Source organism: Larus michahellis, chromosome 7 (assembly GCF_964199755.1).
Source record: "Larus michahellis chromosome 7, bLarMic1.1, whole genome shotgun sequence".
Taxonomy (NCBI): domain Eukaryota; kingdom Metazoa; phylum Chordata; class Aves; order Charadriiformes; family Laridae; genus Larus; species Larus michahellis.
This window is the reverse complement of record NC_133902.1, coordinates 40,453,276-40,465,659: the sequence shown is the minus strand read 5'-3', so window position 1 is coordinate 40,465,659 and position 12,384 is coordinate 40,453,276. Positions and strand designations below refer to the sequence as shown.

Sequence of the window (12,384 nt, the reverse complement as noted above, 5' to 3'; positions counted from 1 at the left end):
TCTTGCCAAGACACATAGATTTATATTCACTCCATTTTCCAGTGCAACTTTTGGAAAGCTACCACGTACAGCGTGCACTAAGAGCAACTTCTAAGCTGCAGGCAGAATAAAACAAATCCAAAAAGTAAATGTACCTTTGCAGAAAATTGTTGAGTGGATTTAAGTTACAACAACAAACAATAAATAATAAAGTCTTTCTGAAAACTAGAGAAGCACACGTGTCCTCTTCATTGATTTTATCACTTCATCACACAACAAATCTGTGTCAACATGAGTGGCAAGTCTCTGAGGTAAAAAAATGTACAAGTCAAGGCCATAAAAGCAGACCACATGCTTAGGAATTTGTCTATTGTAACCGTAATGAGGTGGCCTGCTGTCTCTAAGGAGACAATTCATGATGCAGCATACGCCCAGAGAGAAGTGAAAGACTATTTTATGAATCCAATACAGTCATCTGTAAGTCAATGAACATTCAATTTCTTAAAGAGACAGAAAGGAAGAAAGCATTCATGTGAAGAGCAAAGTCGTGAATAACCCGTTTATATGTAACTAGATATTGCCCTGTAACAATACCATAATCTACTGGAATCAGCACAGCTACTCATGTAAGTAAAGATTAATCATGTAGTCCTTCAAGAGAAGGTCTTTGATGTATAACATGATCTACCCTATTTACATAAATAGCATTTTTCAGCACTCTATTAAGCTTGACGGTATTTCAGAGGGGTTGCCATTATTAAAACCCATTTTCTGGAACATACTGAGGAATAAAAATGCAAAGCAACTTCTTCATGTTTATACTGTGCCTTACTATTCTCCTACAATACAAAACTCACTTTGGGTGACCAAGCTATGTTATGACCACCATACAAAGCAAAAAGGAAGCTGCAGCCTCAAAACCGCTGAAAATGAGGGTATCTGTGACCGCTGCTAAAAGTATTATTTACAGAAGTCTGTTCAGAGAGGTGTAAGCTGTCCAATTTCACCGCGAGGTTTCTAATGATGAAGAAAAAAAATTCTTTATGGAGAATTGCCAATCACCTGAAATGACATTTCCTGTATTTAACGGGGCAGGAGGGGGACAGAGAACTGCATGTAGTGTTTTAACAAACCTTTTACTCTGGAAACAGGAGAGCATGAAGGGAAGAAGAGCTGATTTGAGAAAGTAAGAATGCAGGACAAAGAATGGAAAGGTATGGGGTGTTTGAGTATCCTATGGGAAGGGAACACATAGTAGAAAGTAACATAGTTTCTTACTTTTTGATCTTCAACAGACTCTTTTAAAAGATAGGCAATGCTGAAAGGGTTTTAAATCATTTTTCCTACAGGAAGTTATGCAGTAATGAAACTAGTTTTGTACACACATTTGGAGATTTTGTTTCAAATGCTGTGAATGGAGTTCATGGGTGTAGAGGACTCTCCCAGAAGTTTAGTCAGACCCCTACTTTCTTCCCCTTCCTCGCCCCCCCACATTGGTAGAGTGTTACCGGAAACAACATTTCAGGTTCTTCAGTAGTCATTCACGTAAGCACATTTAGTCTTAAAGGTTATTTCCAAAAGCTTTCTCTCACGTATGCAGTTGAGAGAAGCAATACCAATATCAACTGAGTAGTTGATTATGGATTTATAGCCTATAAATGTGAGGGCATATGGTGAGACTCCTAAATGGATATCAAATGTTCACACAGCCTCACACAGATAATGAAGTGAAGTGTAAAATAGGACACAAGTGACTTGGATACAGTCATTTAGCATCTGCTCCAGCTGTATTAATTCAGGTTGGACATTACACAGTAGCAAGACACAGACACGCAACCATACACGTAAGACAGCTTGATTATGTCTAGCCAAAAATGAACTATCATGCAGGGGACCTGGGTTACCAGACAGACATTCCCTCACCATTATGCTAGTATTAGGCGGAACAAAAATGTGTCTTTTAATCCTATCACTCCTGAATGTTATCCGTAGTCCTCTACCTGTACTTCCTTACAAGTAGAAGAAAAGCTGTTTTCTAGGCATTGCACATAGTGTAATGTATGCCTCAACAATAACACAACATACTTGCTGTTGAGAGATGCAGTTGATTATAAAATGTAAATGAAGGCAAAGTCAAGAGGTGGTACCTTAAACCCCTGAAGTTTTCTTCACTTCACCTAGACACCAAAAACGTGTCTTTGACAAGCACAATCACTTTTCTTGGAAAAGGACACATTGACAGCATATCCAATTTAAAGATCTAGGCCCTTCAAGTCAGAAACAATCATCACTGAAAATATAAAGGGAAGGGGAGCGAGATGCTGCTTTCTGATGCAGTTTTACTTTAAGGCTCATTACAAACAAACTAGAAGCAAAGGAAAGAACTGATTACATGAAGCTAAGGTAGCAGCATCAGTCCTGTTCTTGGCAGAGAGCGGACAGTAATCATTAACATAATTTATAAGAACTGTCTGGGGTTAAGTCAGAATTTCTGTAGCTTACACAACTGGATGGCATACAATAACGCTAAACAGAAGTGCTGGTTCTTGAGGGGTTGTGAGGAGCATTTAGTATGCTGCATGTTTCTTCACATTAGTCTCTGTAGTCCAAGCAGATGGATGTCAGTCTGTCTCTCTCACACACACACCCCCACATTAGCAAGGCAGAAAAAAGAATATTTTAATTTAGTTCTGCAAGTTTACTCTTGCCACCTGTACCATTACCAATTAAAATTGATTGTTTTCATATCACAGGTAGTGAATAATTTGGTTGCTTTGAATCTGCTCTCTCAAATCATCTAAACTTGGGGACTGAGGTATTCATCAATTCAAAATGAGTACCACTAAAACGTAGAGCAAGAATTCAGGGGACTCCAAAATGCAGGACCAGTACTGCTAAGGCTTGATGGAAAAAAAAAAATCTTTGTCTTGCAATAGCCAGCTACTTTGCTTTCCTGCTCCAGCCTTTTTTCATCTCCTGTTCTTTTGTTTCATTGTCCTCCAATTTTCTCATTTTTGGTTCTGTTCTCTTATTTTTTGAATAGTTGTGGGTTCTCACTTTGTAGTTCCCACTCTTGTTTCTTCATCCAGCACAAGGTAAATGGTTCCATTTTTCAGCACTAAATGAGCTGGTACAAAGTCAGTTCAGGGTGTTGTCACAATTTAAGGGATTAGTAACAAAGCAAACGACAGAAGACTGGTCACGAGTCTGCTGCCTAGCCCTGTGGGTATGTAGCAGCCCCTCATGACATCACTGTCAGCTTTAAAACCCAAAAAGCCATTATTAATCTGAATCACAAGAACAGGTTTTCAGTGTTGAAAGAAATGCTGTCTTCTTCACCTATTTTCGTCCGTGTTCTTCTGACTAATATTGGCCAAGCTGCAGATACAGAAAACACCATCTTCTGCAGAATCCAAATATAAGGTAACTGATTCATAATTCTTTGTCTATGACCTAACACATACAACGCAATCCTTATCTGTCTCCAGCCTTTAACAAAGGCTTTCAAAGAGCCATCAGAACAAAATAACTGACATTTAAGTCTGAGGGACAAATACAAACAGGTTTTCATTGAATATTAATGAAAATAGTAAATACTTTTCCAACAAGAATTGGCAACATCAGTAGGTTTTCTAGAATCTTACAGGTTGGTTCAATCATGCAACATGGAAAAGAGCATAAGGCTGACGTGCACAATTTACAAAAAAGCGTGTTCACATAAGTCACTTTTTCCTACTCTCCATTCCATCTGCAAATACCGTGTTTGTTAATTTATTTATTGCATGCTTTTAGAATACTTCTATTATGCTTCTCTAAACTTAATCATCTTGGTTAATAGATTAACATTTAACTATGGAAAGCATTTTTTCCCTCTATACAGAAGTTTTATTAAAAGACGAGTAGAGTCGAAGTGACATGGATTTTACACTACAAAAAGATGAAGTTGGAAGCTTCAAGGTTGTTTGCTTAGAAGTGCATCTTCATTATACCTGATATTGTTAAGAGCAAGTTCTGCTCTAATTAAGCTTCATCCTTGGTTGTCCGATTGCTTTTGCTCATGGATGCGTACCAATTTGTATATTATAAAGAATCTTCTATTGATTCTATGAAGTTGACAATTTGCCTAATGGAGGGCAAGAATAATTTGTGACTGTGACTTTCCTTCCTTTCCAAAGTGTGCCTCTACAGAATTTGCAGATGACGTATGATCAGTGCACATTAGGTTCAGAATGAAAACATTTATCAGCCAGATATCTAATGGCCCATTTTGCAGTGAATAGATGATGTTCGAAATCTGCCAATTTTCATGGGTCTTCTAATTACAACTTTGATGGGTATGCTTCAGTTTACCTCACATGTTTACCCAACAGGTACAAAAGGCCTGAAATGTTTTTTGTACTTTCATGTTCACCTTGCAAAACTTAAATTTGTAGAGTTTAATCAAACACATTTCCTTTCCAATAAGACTGAGAACTAGGAGTCAGAGGCAGAATTTCATACCTAAAACTTGAAATACTAGACTGAATTGAATACCTAAAACCTAAAGGACTGGATTGAATGCAGAGAAAAGATGGTTTAGCAATTTTTCTTTCACCTGTTTAGAATGGCAGACTCGCTCATCGATCATGTGACGTAAGAATAAGCCTGCACCCCCCTTCACTTTTCAGAACTTCTGAGTATTGTATTAAAAAAAACACGCTTCTCTAATTCTAGTAACTTTTTCCCCCACATATTGTCATACATGAAGAGGATTTAAAACGGATTCAACACTACGGTAGAATTTCCTGTCTTGGATGCTATTTATTAATATCTGAAAACAGCATGCTGAAAAACAAAATCTTTCTAGAGAGGTAAGGAGGCAATTCCCAGCCCTCACCTCATCTTTTAATTGAGCATAATTAAGGTCCTATGCTGCTTAACGAAATTTACAATATGGCCATTTAATTTCTTTAATTATCTATGAAATATCTTCACAAAGATTCAACCACTTGTGTTTCTTTGCCTTACAGAAAATGTTTCAAAAATGGGAACACAGAGGCAGAGATTTCATGTTGTGTTAGATGCTGTCGAAGAGGTCTCTTTTTTCTCTCCCTTTCTCTGTTGTTTCCAGCCATCCTTCTCTCCGTTCTCCTTTGTTTGCTAAAGTAGCTTACTGACTGTATTAAAGAGAGCCCAAGTGTCAGCTTGAGACTGCCATGAAAACTAGCATTCACATAAACCATTTTTTCCACTTTTGTTAAGCTTCTTATCAAAAGAACTCTCCCTCTCTCTCTCTCTCTCTCTCTTTTACTCTCTCTCGTCTTCTGTCCTTTTTAGGGTATCTTTCTAATTTTATTGAGACTCCTCTGTTAAGGTACAGCACTATAGTTCAGTAACTATAGGAAAGTGAACCCAAAAGAGCCAGCTTGAGACTACCACAAACCATTTTCACTTCTTACGTTAACATTTCATCTCAAAAGACTCTTTTCTCTCTCTGTCAGTTGCAAGGCATCTCTTTGTCTCTATTGTGCTTACTGCGCTAAGGTGCCTCATTGACTGGAGCGAAGTGAACTCAAGCATGCCAACTTGAGGCTGGCACACATTTTTTAATTTGGTTGAAGTTGACATCCTAAGGGACTCAGTGTCTGAGCAGCAACGTTCCTCTCCCCCCCACCCCATGCCTACTCCACTGAGGTAACTCCGCAATATATTTTCTATATTATAATTTGACAGAATTAAACAGATCATAACCCCACAGGTCATTCAAGGATATTTCTTCTATTTCTCAACACCTTCTAGAACACCTGGGTTACTGAAGTAAAGTGAATACCAAATTGCCAAACACACATGGCTCCATAATTGCCAAATAGCTTAGGAAAGCTTAACAGTAAGGCCTGCTTCTAAGAACAATACCTCTGAAAATAAGAGATCCAAACCTTTTTCCTCTGTTTCTGGGGAGGGGAAAAAAAAAAAAAAAAAACAACAAACAAAAAACCCCACCCAAATCCCGACTTTAGCCTGTGGAGTTTCATGTCAACTGAAATAATTAGTATACATTTCTAAGATAAGTCCTAATCACTTTGGTTTGACCTTTTTATGGTATCTCTCATTCCCTTGAGGATTTACTTTTGGTGACAATCTAATGATTAAACATAAAAGAACAAAGAAGAAATTAAATACTCATCCCTGAGTGGAAAAAAGTCTAAAGATGAGGACCAAAACTGACTGGACTACAAATTCCCAGTTCGCTGCTGTTGACGCTTATAACTAGCAACCCATCAATACCCAAAAGTTTCACTGTAATAACAACAGAGAGGAAGGATTCCAGTATGCAATATTTGCCATTTGTTCCCCTTGTTTTCAGTGACGTCCTTAACCTACTTTCTGTGTCTTTCACAATTTCTGACAATGTTCAGTTAGCTCAATTTAACGTTTTTCTCGCTTTTCTGTCCTGCTAAAATCAGTCATTGAGTTTTGAATTGGAAAACAAGAAGGGAAGTTTTTTATAACAGTGGGCGTATCCTTCAGTCTGCTGTAGCCAAAACCCTGCACACTGCTGGCAAGGAAGACATATGTGTCTTAATTCCAAAATGTAGCAAAATGCAGCTTGTTTATTTTTGCACAAGTCTGAGATTAGCAGTTAAGTTACTCTATGACAAAACTGAGCTGCAAAATTAAAACCCAATAACATTACGCAGAAAAATCTGTGCTATGTATTTTTTTTTTTTTTTTTTTATTTTCCTTTCTCTTTTAAAATGTCTGTTGATCACACTAGAATTTCAGGAACACAGATAATGTTGACAACAGCCACTGCAAGAAACGAATAATCATAAGAACATCTCACTTAATTGTGAACACAGCAGAAATTTTGCATAGTTGTTTTGCAAGCTTTCATACACAGTTTCTCTCCAATTTGAAAAAAAAAAAAAAAACAAAAAACAAAAAAAACCCAAACAAAAAAAACCTACAACACCAAAACAAAAAAAAAACCTTTCTAAAAAACCCTTAGCTTGCAGAGAAAATATTACGATTTCAGGGCACACAAAAGTTAATACCACTTCCTGTCCACTATACGCAAAAGCAGCATTGAGTACAGAAGTTATTTCATTTTTAAGTCATTACTAGTAAAACCCGTAATCTTTGTTGCTACACTAGGGACCTTTCTTTATATCCTACTCCTGAATATACCACCGTGCAATGGTGCTAGATTCACTGAACATCACCCCAAGAGAGCAGCATTAAAAAGGTAGGTCCTTCCATATCAAAAGGGCTTTGTTTTTCCATAGCGCATTTGGGATTCATTCTATTTGTCTTCCAGTTTCTTAAGCTTTAGAGTTCAGTCAAGTCTACGTTTTTAGGTTTTACGCTTCTACCATTAAAAAAAATGAAAGCTGATTGTTCACATATAATCCCATTCCTATAGAAGATGAGGCTTTCAGAAAGAAAAGAACCAATCCCCCCTTCCTTCCCTCTGCCTCCCTCCCCCAAATAAAAAAAAAACAAACCAAAAAAACCCCAAATATTGCGAGATCAGAGGATCAGAAGAAAGGATGGAAGTCAGACACATCTTCTATGAACAATAGTATAGCAGCCCATTTCCACAGCTAAGAGATAGAAAACATGCAAGTTACCGTAAAGGAAAAGAATCAGGAGCAGTGCAAGTTTGGAGCACTGAATCTAAATTTTCTGAATCTAAAAATTAATAAAGGAGAAGGGAGTAAATAAATCTTGTAAACTTTCAGAAAGCTTGAGTTTCTCTTCATGCTCTAATTGGAAACACTTTGCTACATCTGTGCTTATTAACAAAATTGAGAACTACAATTTCCTGAATAGTCAAGGCCAGGCACACAAAAACAAGCAAATAAAACCCCAGAAAACCCACACCCAGCCATGACCAAGTAGTGAATAACAGCAGGGCTGGTGAGATTTTCTAGAAAACCTGGTGTGATCCAGGTACATAAAATCATGGCTCAGAATTTCAAAAACCTAACTAATGTTGCCAACAACCACTTGCAAATAATAAATGAACTCTAAAAAAACCACATTGCCTGACAGTATACAGAATAGTCATTTTATATAGATACTTCATGAATTTTAATAATCAGTTTAAGTCTAATTCTCATATGACAACTAAAGTACCCAAAGCCACTAGTCTTTAGGAAATTCATAGGGAAAAAAAAAAAAAAAAAAAGAAAAAATAGTCTCAATTAAGTCGATGGGCATTCTGCTATTGCTCTTGGTAGAATTACCTCTTCATTAGTGTTTTGAGAGACTCTTAGAAGCAGAGACAGGCACTTTCTGATTTTGGAGTAAAGGAATGTTTACCTCACATTGCACCAGCAGAAAAACCAAGTTTCACAAGCTGTGACCCTGTAAATCAACTATGAATATTCCTTGCGACAAAGAAAATCACTCTCCTGGGTGAAATTATTTGATGTGTTCTTTAAGTACTATCTTGCATAGAATCATAGGACGCGAGAAGCTTTCTAAGAATTTTTGGAGCCCCCTTCCCTCTTAAAAATTAGTTGATAATTATTTACTATTTACCTGCAGGAAATCAAATAAAATATTAAAATGCCTCCAAACCTGTCTCTGGCAAACAGCAAAATAAATACAACTGGCCAATTTCACTCAGATGTCTTTGGCAATTTTTCAAAGACAGGAAGAAGCATGACACAAGTACTCTGCCAGGCCTCATGTGTCTCTGAATATTCTGTAAACAAAGGCACTTCAGCGCATCCCCAATCAAAGTCATACCAGCTGTTGTTCTTCCTGCACTTATTCTCTGCATTGAAAGAGAAGACAAAAATCTTACCGCCTGGACAAGAGAGAAATAAAACAAAACAAAACACAAAAAAAAAACCCACATCACAAAAGGCAAAACAACACACATCAGGGGAAAGGAATATTAATGGCTATTTCAAGAAAGAAAAATTTTCTTTTCAGCAGGCATTTTGATACCCTCATAAAGAAAGGCCATGATGATGATGATGGTGCCATAAAAAAATAAAACTGTATCAAGCGAGGACTTTCATTTCATTTTGACTCATGCAATTTTACCAGATTTGTGTAAAGTTCACAGCGCTTCAAGAAACAACAGAAAGACACATTAACTCTGCAGTAGTTCATAGAAACTTTCTATGAGATAGGAAATGTATTCATGTTGAAAATATTGAGTCACTAAGCCCTCAGACTGCATTCCAAAAGTCTCCCAGAAACATTTCAATCAAGAGTGCGAGTATGTGACAGCCAAGCCATTTGGGCTAAAAAGCATTGTGCAGAATTATGTTGGTGAATCTAGTGCCCTCTAAATGACCTCATATTATGGCCACGGTATTAAGTCACAGAGAAACCTGTAAGTAAGATGAATAATTTTTTTTCCTTAAAAAAAAAAAGGAAAGGGAAAACTCTCAAGTTCCCAGTATGAATGCTAAATTACCCCCTCTCCCAATGGAATGCTTCACTTTCATTTCCAAGTAGCAGTAAGCCTATTGACCCCCATGGTGTTATCCTTTTCACTGCTCTTGCAGTACTTTCTTTAATCTCTTGGATCAAAGATTGGTCAATAAAAATCATCTCTGCTTTTGTGGGGAGCAAACAAACTGCACCAAGTCCTATGATAATTGTAAATCTTCACTAAAATCCCTGAGAAAAAAAAAAAAAAAAACCACACGTATGTTGACTTTAACTTTGCAACTGGAAATATTTGTGTTCTTTTTGTTCTATATTAAGTATTCCGAATGATTTTATTTTGAAGTTGTTGTTATTGTTTTATACTTTTTCATACTCACTGCATTCTTTAATTAAGTAATTTTAGGCCTTGAAAAACTAAAGCTAAATTATATTTACACTCCGTTATACAGTATTTCTAATCAATTGGTTTAAGTCCTAATTATAGGAAAACCCCTGGGTCCTCCACAAAGGTTAAAAGATTGGACAGTATTTTAACAACAGAAATATTTGTTGAGACAGTTTTCAACAGCCTCCAGACTAATACGGCATCCAAGGGCTTTGTGTTACACCTTTGGTATCAAATCTAATGAGAATTTCAGCTGGAAAAAAGAAGAAAAAGAAAATAAAAACAAAGACCCCAGTAGAATTTTTGGTTAAAAAAAAAATCATCCATAGGTATTATCTCCCTGCTACTTTAGCTTATAACCCAACTCATTTTTTAATTCTCTTTCAACTTTTACCTATGCCTATATGTAGCATTCATACCCTGACCTTATTATTCCAGAGTGTTTCTAATATACTTCAGCTTCCTTGTCACCTAAACAGAAAGGAAGTGATTTCTGTTTAGCAGAAACTCCTAGAAGTCACTCGTAATCAATGATCACTGCATCTTCATCTACTCTGGACTCCCCGATGAATGCAGAGCATTTCCCTCCTACTGAGTCTCAAGAAAAACGGACTGTGGATGGTCCTGGTGATCCAGTTGTGACACAGGTAGAACTCTGAATGTTTCCACCCATCCCCCATCCCAAGACATAGCGCTTGAAAGTCTTCACATTGTCTAGGAGGCGTGATGTAGGTAATCTCTTGCTATCACATTTTTAATATCATCCCCAAACCGCCCTCTTACTTCACCTATCAGTTGTTCAAACCCATGTTTCTACCAAGACGTCTCCCATTTCACCCACTGTATTCACCTGGCCCCTCAGACAGGTTGCCTGCAAAGCTGCTAGCAGATTATAAATCAAGCACTCTTCACTAATAACTGTAGTGAAAAACAATGCACATATGTGCCCAGAACATTTTAGTCACCTTAAGAGATAAATTCCAGCATGCTGGGCTACATCATCTCAGAACAGAGATCCCAGGCTTGGACCTTGATTTCAGGGAGAATTAAGCCAGGTCTTAACTGTGGTAAAAATAATGTCCTTGTTTAGCAGCAATTTCCTACTTTATTTTAGAGCTCTATGCCATTTTTTGGCTCACATTGAAAATAGATTAGAAGATTCAACAGTGAAGGGGAATGGTTTCTTATTTGTTCTACGTGATGCCTTGTATGCACTCTGGAGTGATGTGAAATAACACATGAGGCTAAATACCACCCATAAATACTGAACTATAATTATTTTCTCACACGTTTATTGCAGGGTCAAAAGTTATTCTACTAGTGCACTAATTTGAAAAAACAGAACTTCAGTTCCAAATCCAGATCCCTCAATTCAAGATGCCAAGGCTGAGAGAACAGCTTGTGTCCGCACAGCATACCCCTGTGTTAAGGATCATGGAGATGCACTTTGCTCATCAGGTTTGGCCCTTCAGTTCCCAGGGAGAGCCAAAGGCATTGAGGACAGGCAAAGCTCAGGTGAATCAAGATTAGCCTAAAACATAAAGGGCAATCTTGCATTTGTTGCATGGACAAATTCCCCATGATTTTATTTGAAACTTTGTTCATGCAATCAATATGCAGCTAGGTTTCTTGCCCAAACCCTGAAGTTACCCCCCGGCCCCCCCATCAAGAGAAAACACTTTGTCACTTGGAAACTAGATGAAAAAAAGTAATTTCTAAGCATCTAGGAATTAATAGGTTGCTACTGAAGAAACAACCTTTTGTTCTAAGATGTAGAAAGGGACCCTGCTGGATGTTACCACAATAGTGTCGGTGATATTAGTGCACAGAGGAGCTAACAAAAGGCAGCCATGCTGTCTGCTGCAGCACTAGAAATGGAGCAAAACACAGTAAGGTGAGGGGGGAAAATGGCAGAACAGGCTAATTTCAAGATCAATATCAAAAACAGACTTAAAAATATGAAAATAGAAGAGTTGATACTTTTATGAAGGGCTAAGCTGACACTGATTTAATTACATTGTTATAGTAACCTCAGAAAAACATTTCTTTGTTTAGGACTTCATCAAGATTCAAAAATAGTACATAATTTATATTTTTTCCCGAATCTCACTGCATCTGACACATATATCACACACAGCACAAAGCGCAAATACACATCTATCGATATATTCTTACTGTTACCCCATTTATGAGATTTCCTATATACAATAATAGCAACTCATTTAAAATATCATGGTTTGATTTTGTTTTTTAAATAAAGCACTCAAATACTAAAAATGGGATACTTCATATAGAAAATAGGTTGCTATTCTCTAAAATTGCCTCTAATGTTAGCTGAATATTAATAAAATCCATAAACCATTAGTACATTATAGCTGCTTTGTTCTGAATTACATAGACCTTTTATGTTTATTCCTCAGTGAAAATGCATAAAAAAACTGAAATCCTCTCTAATTGTGCTCTCTGAAGATAGCTGGTAAAATAATTTCTAGCAGCAATAAATCAATTGTAGTATTAAAATGACCTGCCAGGTGCATCTTCTGGGTATCAGACTAATTAAGGGAATGTATTAATTGCAACTATTCATCAACACCACCAATGTTGTTAGGTAACCCTTACAATGAATC

The 12,384-nt window shown here is 37.0% G+C and overlaps 1 long non-coding RNA gene across 1 annotated transcript in view; it reads right to left on the bottom strand.

The window, feature by feature from the left end:
* The window catches only part of LOC141746537 (uncharacterized), a 133,753-nt gene that overhangs the window by 102,696 nt on the left and 18,673 nt on the right, over positions 1-12,384 (bottom strand). The window lies entirely within an intron of this gene.